Genomic DNA, 11,588 nt, shown 5'->3' with positions numbered 1-11,588 from the left:
TGGAAACTGAAGACTTGGTGGCCAAGGAGCGATAAATGAGAAGGATGAAGATGAAGATGACGAGTTTGATGTCGATGATTGATTTTTTATTGTTATTTTATTTTTAAACATTAATTTTTGTATATTATTATTAATCATTTTAATTGAAATTTTATAAAAAAATCTATAATTCATATATTGAAAATATTTTAATTTTTTTTTTTTTAATTAAAAAAATACTCTACAAAATGGAAATCATGTGACAAATTTTTAACACGTTTTCATTTTTGTGGCGTGTTTACCATGTCGACAATCTGACAAATTCATTTTTGTGGCGTGTTTACCATGTCGACAATCTGACAAATTCATTTTTGTGACGTGTTTACTACGTCGCAATATGTCAACATTGCACCTACTAATACTTGTATCTTTGGCATATGACACGGAGCTGATTGAATTTGCAATCTATGTAAAAATTTATGGTGTGATTTTTACGTGGCAAAATGTTATGACATGAATTTCACATGACAAATTTATGACGTAATTTTCGGGTTGTCACACATACATTCATGTCGCATGATTACACACGTCGCTAATTGAATAGTTGTGACATGATATTACCGTTTGCGGTGTAAAAATCACGAAGCTAATGTTTTTTTTTCCTGTTAATCCTTCTCAATCCATCCTATGTTTTCATTTTGGTTGAGTTTTAGCCTAAATTTCCATATGTATTAAAGAGAATCTTAAAGTAGAATTAAACTAACAAATTTATGTAGAAATTTAAAGCTAAAGGACAATTAATTTACATTTCATATGAAGTTCGTTGATATATTTTAGAATTATGTGCACTACATATAGTCATTGCAATTAGGTGGCTTGTGTATGATGAAATGTTGTGTTATATTTAACATGTTATGTGTGTGTGTTGTGTTGCATGACATATTATATGATTTTTGCAAGTATTGTTTTATTATTTTTTTAAGATTGTGACCCTCTATTATTGTTGGGACAAAAAGGTCATCATTGGTCTAGAGTTTCATTATAAGTTTATGGATTTTGTTCGGACTTGTTATTTTCCCTTATTTTATTTTAAAGTTGTGCTCTTGTAAAAAAAATCATTTTAATTGGATAAGTTGTATTGGCATACATTTAAATGTGAATTACTTAGTTTTTTAATATGTTATTGTGGTGAAAATTATTTGTAAAATGTCGTAAGTCTTTGATCGTGTTTCTTTGAAAATGTTTAAAAAAAAATAAGATTTCTCTCTAATTTATGTTTTATCCTTAAATTTATTAGTTGTAGCTAATGCTTTAAATGTAAAAGTGCACTCATGGTGTTACATTGTGGAGAAATTGAGGAAGAAAAGAGGAAGTTCATGTCTTTCATTATTTCAAGTTCCATGAATTCTCTATTTCTTTTGTCAGAGAATTATTCTTCCACATGTTTAACTGTGAACCGTAATCTCAACTACAACTCTTATGATAATACATGTGAATTTAGAAAGAATTTTATAAATTTTAATAGGGCCACAAATTTGGGGTAGGATATTTAAAGAATAGGAGTTGTAATAGCTTATTATTGCACTCACTCTATCAATTTAGTCATGATAGTTTCAGCAACTTTATTCATTTTTATGAAGTCCTTGTTTTGTTTTTTTTCACTTTAGTTTCTCTTTTATTTTGCAAGAATTTTTGTGGGGTCTTTATTCTTTTTATTTCCTTTTTCTCATTTTAGGTGAACCAAAGAAGATATGTATTTTTTATTTTTTTATTTTTGGTTGCTCGTTGTCTCTCTCTTATCTAAAGAAGATGAAGAAAAAAACAATTATAACTAACTCTAAGGCCTCTGAAATATATTTCTAAAGTGCATTTTCATTTGTTAAAATATAAAACAATTTGAAAGTAGAGTTACTACTTATTTACGATTAATTTCTAAAGTATTCTTATCTAGATTAGGAATCAGATAAATTGAATTCTTGAAAAAATTATGAGAAAGCCTAAGAATGAGAAGATGGAATTAGTCAATATTTTGCTCGTCTCTTTATTTTATTTAGGGATAAGATATAGGAAACATTCTTAACAGAATTTTCCTAATTGCAGGATATGTTGACACTTTTACCTTACTTGCTAACAAAATTGCTAGACCGCTAATCATTAAGATAGTACAATAAAATTATTCTTGTTCTAGACGCATAAAGAAGCTATTTGAATCTTTCTAATCTAAGAAATGAGATGACCTCACAATTTTCCTTTTGGGTCTATTGTTCACCCCTTCTTCAAGCTCATTTCCATTAGGTTGATTAGTTTGACCCATATCATTACCTCCCCGGTTGAGAGGGATGTTGTCCCCAAGATCAACAACATAAAAAGTGGCTTCTAACTCAAGTTGAGTCCTCTCAACGACTGTTGTAGGATGCGATAGTATTTGACAAATCTGAGTGTCAAGCTCTCCATGGCATAACTTCAACAAGGACACATGAAACACTTGGTGGATCCGAAAAGACAATGGAAGTTCTAGTTCATATGCCACATGCCCACTTCGTTTAAGGATGCGAAGTAGACCATAGAAGCGTTTTGACAACTTCTGAGATGCTCTATTTTTTACTGAGAGTTGACGATATGGATGAAGCTTCAAGTACACCCATTGATTTACCTCAAACTCTTTGTCAGCTCATTTCTTGTTGGCTTGCTGCACCATTCGATTTTGTGCTCTGATCAGATTGTTTTTCAACTGAGCTAACACTTGTTGACGCTTTGTTAGCAAATCGTTTAAGGTTCCAATCTTAGATTCCCCCTGTGAGTAATGTGCGATGAGAGGTGGAGGTCTTCCATATAGTGCCTCAAAAGGAGTCATGCCAATAGTAGAGTGAAAAGATGAGTTATACTAAAATTCTGCCAAAGGTAAGAAACGTGGCCATTGTTGTGACTCCCCACTAACAAAAACAATGTAAGTAATTTTCAAGGCAACAATTTACGACTTCTGTTTGCCAATCAGTTTGGGTGTGATATAAACTACTAAAAGCAATGGAGGTCCCTAAACGTGTGAAAGTTCTTTCCAAAACTCACTGATGAACAACTTATCACGGTCACTCATAATGGTTTTTGGTAAACCATGTAATAGATAAATCTCTTCTAATAAATTTGAGGCTACTGCACCAGTAGAAATTTCACTAGGTAAAGCAATGAAGTGAGAATATTTGGTGAGTCAAACAACAACCCATATAGTATATTTGTTAGAGATCAAGGGTATTTTAGTGATAAAATCCTTTGAGATATCTTCCCAAACCTATGTTGGCATTGGCAGGGGTTGTAGTAATCCGTAAGGGCTATGAGTGTCATATTTATTGCATTGACATACTGAGCATCTACGCACAAAATCCTTCACATCGGCGTGCATTTTTTACAAAAAAGCACAGTTGAAAGTCGAGCCAGAGTAGCCTTAATTCTGGAATGTACACTTAATGGTGTCGCATGGAACTCAAGGAGAAGAGATTGCTTAATTACGAATGCATTAGGAATAAACAATATGTCCTTGTAAAATAAACCTTGTTTCTCAACAAATGACGGATTAACACGCAAATTTGTAACAAGAGTCTTGCCTTCAGGATCGGATGCAAAAAATTCGAATTGTTGTTGTAGCAAGGGAAATGTAAGTATGGATATTGCGGTAAAGGTGAGAACGTAAGTTGGTTTCATGACACGATAAAGAGAGCCAGCGACACAATTATCTTTCCCCATAATGTAGTGGATCTCATAATGGTAGCCCATAAGCTTAGCCAATCATTTTGGTTGCTCCAGTGTGTGAATAAATTATGTTAAAAGGCTCTTGAGACTCTTGTGATTGGTGAATACTTTAAAGGTATGGCCTAGAAGGTATTTTTGCCACTTTTTCACCACCTCAGTGAGAATATACAACTCCATAATGTAAGTAGATGATGTTGTTAAACGAGGACTGAGCTTCTTGCTAAAGAAGGCAATGGGAAGGTGCGTTTGAGATAACATCGCTCCAATGGCAACTCCGAATGCATTTGTAGTGACTTCAAAAGGTAGGAAAAGATTCAGTAAATTGAAGATAAGGAGATTCAACATAGCAGCCTTCAATCAAGCAAAAGCTTGGACTAGAGCTTCAGACCAAGAGAAAGTGGAACTCTTGAGAAGATTAGTAAGAGGACTTGCTAGTGAAGCGTAATTCCGTACAAAACATCGATAAAATCTCGTTAGTCCTAAAAATGCTTTAAGAGTGGTGAGAGATGTAGGAGTTGGAAAATCCGCAATAAATTTGATCTTCTCAAGGCCAGCTTTCACACCTTGTGAATATATAAGGTGTCCCAAATAATCAACAGTTCCTACTCCAAATTTTCACTTACTAAACTTAGCAAAAAACTGATGAGAAAGTAATAAAGACAAAACATGTTCCACATGCAGCAAACGATCAGACCAATTTTTGCTATAAATGAGAATATCATCAAAAAGTACAAGTGAAAATTTTCCCAAGAACAATCACAAAAGATCATTCATGGCTTCCTGGAATGTAGAGGGAGCATTGGTTAGCCCAAATGGCATGACCACAAACTCATAATCGTCAAAAGTGCGGAAACCAGTTGTATACACATCATCCTCCGCTACATGAATCTAGTGGTAACCCGATTGAAGATCAATCTTAGAGAAATATAAGGCCCCATGAAGCTCGTCCAATAATTTATCTATACTAGGGATGGGAAAATGCTACTTGATCATAATGGAATTGAGTTCCCAATAATCCATACAAAAACGCCATGTACCATCCTTTTTCTTAACCAATAACACCAGTGAGGAATAAGGGTTGGTTCTAGGTCGAATCAATCCCTTAGTTAACATCTCTCTAATTATTTATGTCATTGCTTTCTTTTGAAAATGAGGGTAGTGATAAGGTTTGCAGTTCATCAGATTGGAATTAGGTTCCATGTGAATGTGATGATCATGACTATGAATATGATGATCATGACTCACGTGAGACTGATCGTAAAACAAACAGGTTCATCATGCCAAAGCTCGCCTCTGGTGATAGCAGAGGGACAAATAACACAAACCCCACACCAATCCACTCGCCTCCTTCTCCTCTACCCCAATCCTATATTAATTCTTCCTGATTCTCACTTTATGTCTCAAAGCGAAGCCAAACACATATGAACCCTAATTTAAAAAAAAAACTAAAATTAAACAAAATTATGGAGGAATCAAAGCCTCTTATATTAGGGCTTTGAATCCTCGAGTATTAAACTACATGTTGGTATCAAAATACAAGCAAACACGGGAAGAATTGGAAAGTGTCACTGACCTGCAAGACGAAGACGTGTCTTGGAGGATGTTGAAGTTTAAAGATGGAAAAGATGGAGCAAGAAAACAAGAGGATCAGATAAAAATATTGAACTCTTCTATGTCCTTAATTCTCTTCTTTTTCTCCAATGTGCCCTAGTCTGTAGGAAATACTAATGATTCCCCCCGATGTAAATGACGGAGTGATGATTATATAGAATTGTTTAATGTAACTGATTAGGGTATCTCGGTCAGTGTTAGTTACTAGTTAAGGAAATATTAAATCTACTAACTTTTAGTGAGTAAGGTTATTATCAGTTAGTGCTCTATTAAGAGATTCAGTTTGAATTAGTGGTGATGTTAAAGTGTAGGTGTAACACCCACATATAATATATGCCTAGAATACATATTATACATAGTGTAATACTGGTACTGAAATACATAAGTGTGTAGCAGCACAGTGTACATATATAAATACATGCCAAAAATAACATAATATGGCATAAATGTACATAAGAGTGCCCAAAATAAAACTACTGATCTAGATCATTAGACAATGATCTCAAAATATCTACACAGTGGAAGAAAAGCCATCAGTCCTCAGGTAAGCAAGACATCACTCTATCTTGCCCTTACCCTTATCCTGCTCAGAACCACCTGAAAAATAATCAACAACATGGGGTGAGATAATAATCTCAGTGGGTTCCCTATCTTATGGGTTCACTCGGCTCTACAAGGTTTTCTAATCAATATTCAACTCATATCCAACTCAAGTCAACAAGGGAACGAAAGCTTGAGCAATGGGGAACTAACTCGCAATTGTATGGAAACATGCATCTGAGTTCTCATAACTCAACCACGGTCATTATTCAGATCACGACGCATCAATTCCCGAACAGACTTACGTCTAATCTAGGCCCGGTTCATGCATGCTCGTATGGTTCGACTTTCGCGGTGGATATCGGATCCTCTATGAGGCTTAATCCCCAGTTCAAGCGACCGTCACCCGTATGGGACTCTAACCCACCTAGGGTATCTTTCACCGTATGGGACTCCAACCCACCTAGGTGTCCACCTTTCCCCTATGTCCTCCATGGTTGGGGCTCAAACCCAATTGAGGCTCGAATCATTGGTCCCACATCCCAATGCTTACACGTCTAAGCATACCAATAGAGATGGGTACCATCACAGAAAACACACATTCTGAATACATGATCGGTTCTTCAATCATCAGTTCCACGAACCATAACATAATGCATCAATCATAGGTGACTTCATTCACCATAATACACAAAAATAACATAGCATGTTCCATACAATACGTCTCATTCTCAAGCATGGCAACAATTCGTACACGACCTCCACATAAGTGTCGTACGAAATGAATATTGTATTCTCGCATTATCTAGATTATAAACGTCACTCGTGACCTAATTTCAATCCTAGGTTGACTCACTAGATTCATCATGTAATTTTCACCATTAACATGTATTCAACATAAACATAGCATCACAATTGATTAATGGATGGAAGAATGCATTTAGAAACACTTAAGGAATGGATTTTGAGGTTTTTAACTTGAGTCAATTGATTGGTTAGGGAAGCCCAATCGATTGGTTCCACTCACATTTCTGTTTTTCAAAATTTGTTGAGTGTCAATCGATTGATTCTGACTGTCAATCGATTGATCCTGCTGAAATTTTCCATTGTTCATATACAGCAAGTTTGTGCAATCGATTGACATGCAGTGTCAATCGATTGGTCCTGTAAAAATTTCATTTTTCTGCTAAACCAAAGGTTATCAATCGATTGATAGCAGAGGCCAATCGATTGGTTCACTCACATTTTCATTTTTCCACTTCTCAAACACCATTTTCCTCTGTAACTCCATTTCCAATCAAACCCACGCTCCTTCTTCCAACACATCCATCTCACTACATGCTCATATACACATGTACAATAAGAATCTCAATTGGCAACTTTTAGAGCACATAGGAACTCAGTTGATCTCAATTAATAGGAGTTTAGACATTTAAGGAAATACGGGGTATTACATCCTCCCCCCCCCCCCCCCTTAAATAAAATTCGTCCTTGAATTTAAATATTACCTGGAAGAGATAAGCGTAAGCTTCTCGCATTTCTGACTCTAGTTCCCAGGTGGCGTCGCCTGGGTGTGTTTCATCCCACTGAACCTTAACAAGAGGAAGTTCCTTATTCCTTAACACCTTAACTTCTCGTCCTGTAATGCGACTTGGTAGAGGTTCGAAAGTCAGATCTGCTTCTACTTCTACTGAATCTGGAAGAATAGGCTGAAGAGAATCTGGGATGAACTTCCTGAGTTGAGATACGTGAAAAACATCATGCATTTCTGATAGAGAAGGTGGTAAGGCTAATCTGTAGGCTACTTCTCCAATTCTCTCTATAATCTGGTATGGCCCTATGTATCTCGGACTTAGCTTCTGTGACTTAAACGGTCCTTTCAGTCTCAACCTCAGAGTCACCTTCAAAAATACATGATCACCTTCATCAAATTCCAATGGTCTTCTTTTGTGATCCGTATAGCTCTTTTGGCGATCTTGTGCTTTCTTTATCTTATCACGGACCATCTTTATCTTTTCCGTTGTCTCTTGAATAATCTGATTACACTGAAATTCACCGTATTTTCGACTCCGATTTCGCATGCATTTTAGTTGTTTTATTATCATTTTATTATGTTATTACTATGTTTCTCTTTGTTTTCAGGTTTTTACTTTAATCGAAGCCCCGATCGAGAAAAGGAGTGAAAACGAGCTAAAAACCCTAAAGTTCAGCATTTTGCACTTGTGGCTCCCGCTGTGGCTGGCGCCATGGGCCCTGCCATGACGTGTCCTAGCTCAACTTCCCTCAACTGCCACGTTCCCCACTACTTCCACTAAGGCGCCACAGATTGGCCTTGTGGCGGGCGCCACAAGAGGAAAAGTTTTCCCTCTCAAATTCAAACTGAAGGGCATCCTTGTCTTTTCCATTATTTTACTTGCCTATAAATAGAGACTCAAATTCATTTGTTTAATCACCCAAACTTAGAGCAGAGGAAGATCCAAACTTAGAGCAGAGGCAACCTTAGAGCAAACTTTGCTTCACTTAGGCATATATTCAGTATTTTAAAGTGGTAATCACTTCGCATTGGGGTGTTACCACAATTGTGTAATCGAGTTTTGTGATCGAGTCTGTAATCGAGTTTGGAGCACTTTGGAAGGAAGTTAATCCTGCCGCCATTTTCATTTCCGCTTTGCATTTTATTCAACCATCCAATTGGAGTAGGTTTTTATTGCTTTGCCTTTATCTATTTTATTTTCCCGCACTCGCACTTTACTTTATTTATTTTCTCGCACTGTCTTTATTTTATTTATTTCCCGCACTCGCTTTACTTTATTTATTTTCCCGCACTGTCTTTACTTTATTTACTTCCCGCACTCGCTTTACTTTATTTATTTCCCGCACTCGCTTTACTTTATTTATTTCTCACACCCGCTTTACTTTATTTATTTGCCCGCACTGTCTTTACTTTATTTATTTTCCGCACTCGCACTACTTTTATTTATTTTCCGCACTCACACTACTTTCATTTATTTTCCGCACTCGCACTATTTTTATTTAAATTAAAATGCACCTTTACTTTACCATGTCTAACTAAATCTATAAGGTTAGAATGTAAGGATCGTAATTAAACCGATAATCCGTACAATTGTTCGTAGAAATACTTAAGCACTATTTTAACTTTCAACTTAAGTTTTCCCGCACTTAATTTCCGTTGGGTAAGATCGAAAACCGTCCAACGTCTTTTTAAACTTAATTGTTTTTGACTATTTCAAAAAGCGAAAGCGCTTTGTTTAGTTCATTAGGAGTTTTAACTTAAGAAGAAAAGAGATTTTAAAACTATTTTCGGACGCGTTTATAAGTTTAGAGTCTGGTTCGTGAGAACCTCTTTTGGTTAAGAAATCCAGGTTAAAATACTTTTCAACTTAGTCAAGATACTATATTTCTTAAAAATAGGTTTACTACTCTAACGCAATGCGCGCCTTTTTATAAGTGACAATAAGAGGGTTTGATTAGGGAGTACAACTTGGTTCTAAATACGCGAAAGCGACAGTTCCCGTTAAATTGGTTCTTTTCAAAGTAGAAAACACTGCCCATAAGTAGTTCTATTAGCAAGTACTTGGATTATTAATTGATTATGTGAATTACATTCGAGCCTGTCTTTATTAATTGAACTTTATTCAACACTTTACTTTTCATTTCACACTCTAAAAACCCCTATTTTGATTACCTTAGATAAACACCATAACAATAGATAACGATAGATTGACACTTGGTCTTTGTGGATTCGACAATCTTTTATATTACTCTAACGCGTTCGTATACTTGCGAAAAACACGCATCAAGTTTTTGGCGCCGTTGCCGGGGACCAATTTCGTCAAATTTCGTACCCTGTTGTTATATCATTTAGACTTAGGTTATTTCCCGCCGGTCAATGCGAAGAACTCGCAGCACCGGAAGTTTAGTATACTCTCTGGCGGAACCTAAACGTTACGCTCGCGCACGTTTATTCTTCCATAGAATTAGGAGAGCTATGGCTGAAGATCAAAACCAAAGACCTCTTAAGGATTTCTCTCAACCATCCAACGAAGAACCTAGTTCTAGTATAGTAAACCCAACCATCCCAGCTAATAATTTCGAACTTAAACAATCCCTGTTGCAACTAGTGCAACAGAGACAATTCGCAGGTCTCGCTACCGAGAACCCAAACCAACATTTAAAAATCTTTCTCCAATTAGCAGACACTTTTAAAACCAATGGAGCTTCTCCTGAGGCAATCCGTTTAAGATTATTCCCTTTTTCCCTCAGAGATAAATCCTTATCTTGGTTAGATTCCCTTCCACTCAATTCCATTACGACTTGGGATAACCTTAGAAGAGTATTCCTTGCTAGATATTTTCCCCCAAGTAAGACCGCCGTTCTTCGAAACCACATAACTAGATTTACCCAGAACCAAGGAGAATCGATGTTCGAAGCTTGGGAGAGATATAAAGAACTGTTAAGAGCATGCCCACATCATGGCTTAGAAAATTGGTTAATCATTCAGACCTTCTATAATGGACATCATTATAACACTAAGATGACCATCGACGCTGCCGCAGGCGGTGCTCTGGTGAACAACCCTTATCATGAAGCTAGTGCCCTCATTGAAGATATGGCTCAAAACCATCAATCATAGGGAGTCGAACGAGCGACAGTTGAGAAGAAGGAAGCTCAAGGAAGAGTGCATGAACTAAGCTCTATAGACATGATGCAAGCTAAAATGGACGCATTAGCCCTTAAGGTCGAGCATATGTGCATAAACCCGTATACTGTAGCCGCAGTTTCGTCGGATTGTGAGATATGTGGAACCAAAGGACACCAATCTGCAGAATACAGTCTATTAAACGAAACCCACTATGAGCAAGTGAACTACACCCAAGGGAACCCATATTCGAATACCTATAACCCTGGATGGAGGAATCACCCGAACTTCTCCTATAAGAAAAATAACCCTATCCAAAATAATGCACCTCCGAGACAACCTAGTTATCAAGCCCCAAGATCAAATCAACCTATACAACCTGTACCACCAAAGCCGAGCCTTGAGAAAATTATGGAAAATTTTATCACTGCTCAAACCCAACAAAATTAAGAGTCCATGAACCAAAACATTCACGTTAATGAACTAATTACCCAGTTAGGAACCAAGGTTGACCAAATAGTTACTCATACCAAGATGCTTGAAACCCAGATCTCTCAGGTAGTTTTAAACCAATCCCCCCAAACCACACCTGGAGGACAGTTCCCTGGACAACCTCAACAAAATCCGAGAGGGCAAGCCAATGCCATTACCCTACGAAGTGGGAACGCTTATGATGAGCCACCAAACCCAAGATTGAGTGAACCCGAAACTTCTAAGGAATATATCGAACCCACAGACAAAGTAAAGGAACCAGTGGAATCTGAAAACCAGGAAGGTGTTAGATACCCAAAAGTGCTTATTTGAGCTATCAAATATGGGTATCTTTCACGACATTTCCTTGCTAAAGTGTTCGAAACCACCCTTGTTTTTGATGAAATGCAATACAATGATAAACGATCTTGGTACCTTTGATTTATGTGTTATTGTGCAGGAAGTAGGCATGAAATAATAGAAAATGAAGACACAAGAAATTTGGCAAAGGGATCAAATAAAACAAGAATTCATCAGCTTGCTCGCTAGACGAGGGCTGTGGCGAGGGACTCGCTAGGCGAGC

General features: G+C 36.8%; 1 non-coding gene across 1 annotated transcript; it reads right to left on the bottom strand.

The window, feature by feature from the left end:
* Positions 1-10,267: 10,267 nt before the first annotated feature.
* LOC127078006 (small nucleolar RNA R71) lies at positions 10,268-10,374 on the bottom strand. Its single transcript, XR_007787759.1, has one exon. It is a non-coding gene; the product is annotated as a small nucleolar RNA R71 (small nucleolar RNA).
* Between the last annotated feature and the right edge of the window lie 1,214 nt (positions 10,375-11,588).

The sequence above is a fragment of the Lathyrus oleraceus genome, chromosome 4 (genome assembly GCF_024323335.1).
Source record: "Lathyrus oleraceus cultivar Zhongwan6 chromosome 4, CAAS_Psat_ZW6_1.0, whole genome shotgun sequence".
Classification (NCBI taxonomy): domain Eukaryota; kingdom Viridiplantae; phylum Streptophyta; class Magnoliopsida; order Fabales; family Fabaceae; genus Lathyrus; species Lathyrus oleraceus.
The sequence above is the reverse complement of the archived record's forward strand: the minus strand, read 5'-3'. Positions and strand labels throughout refer to the sequence as shown.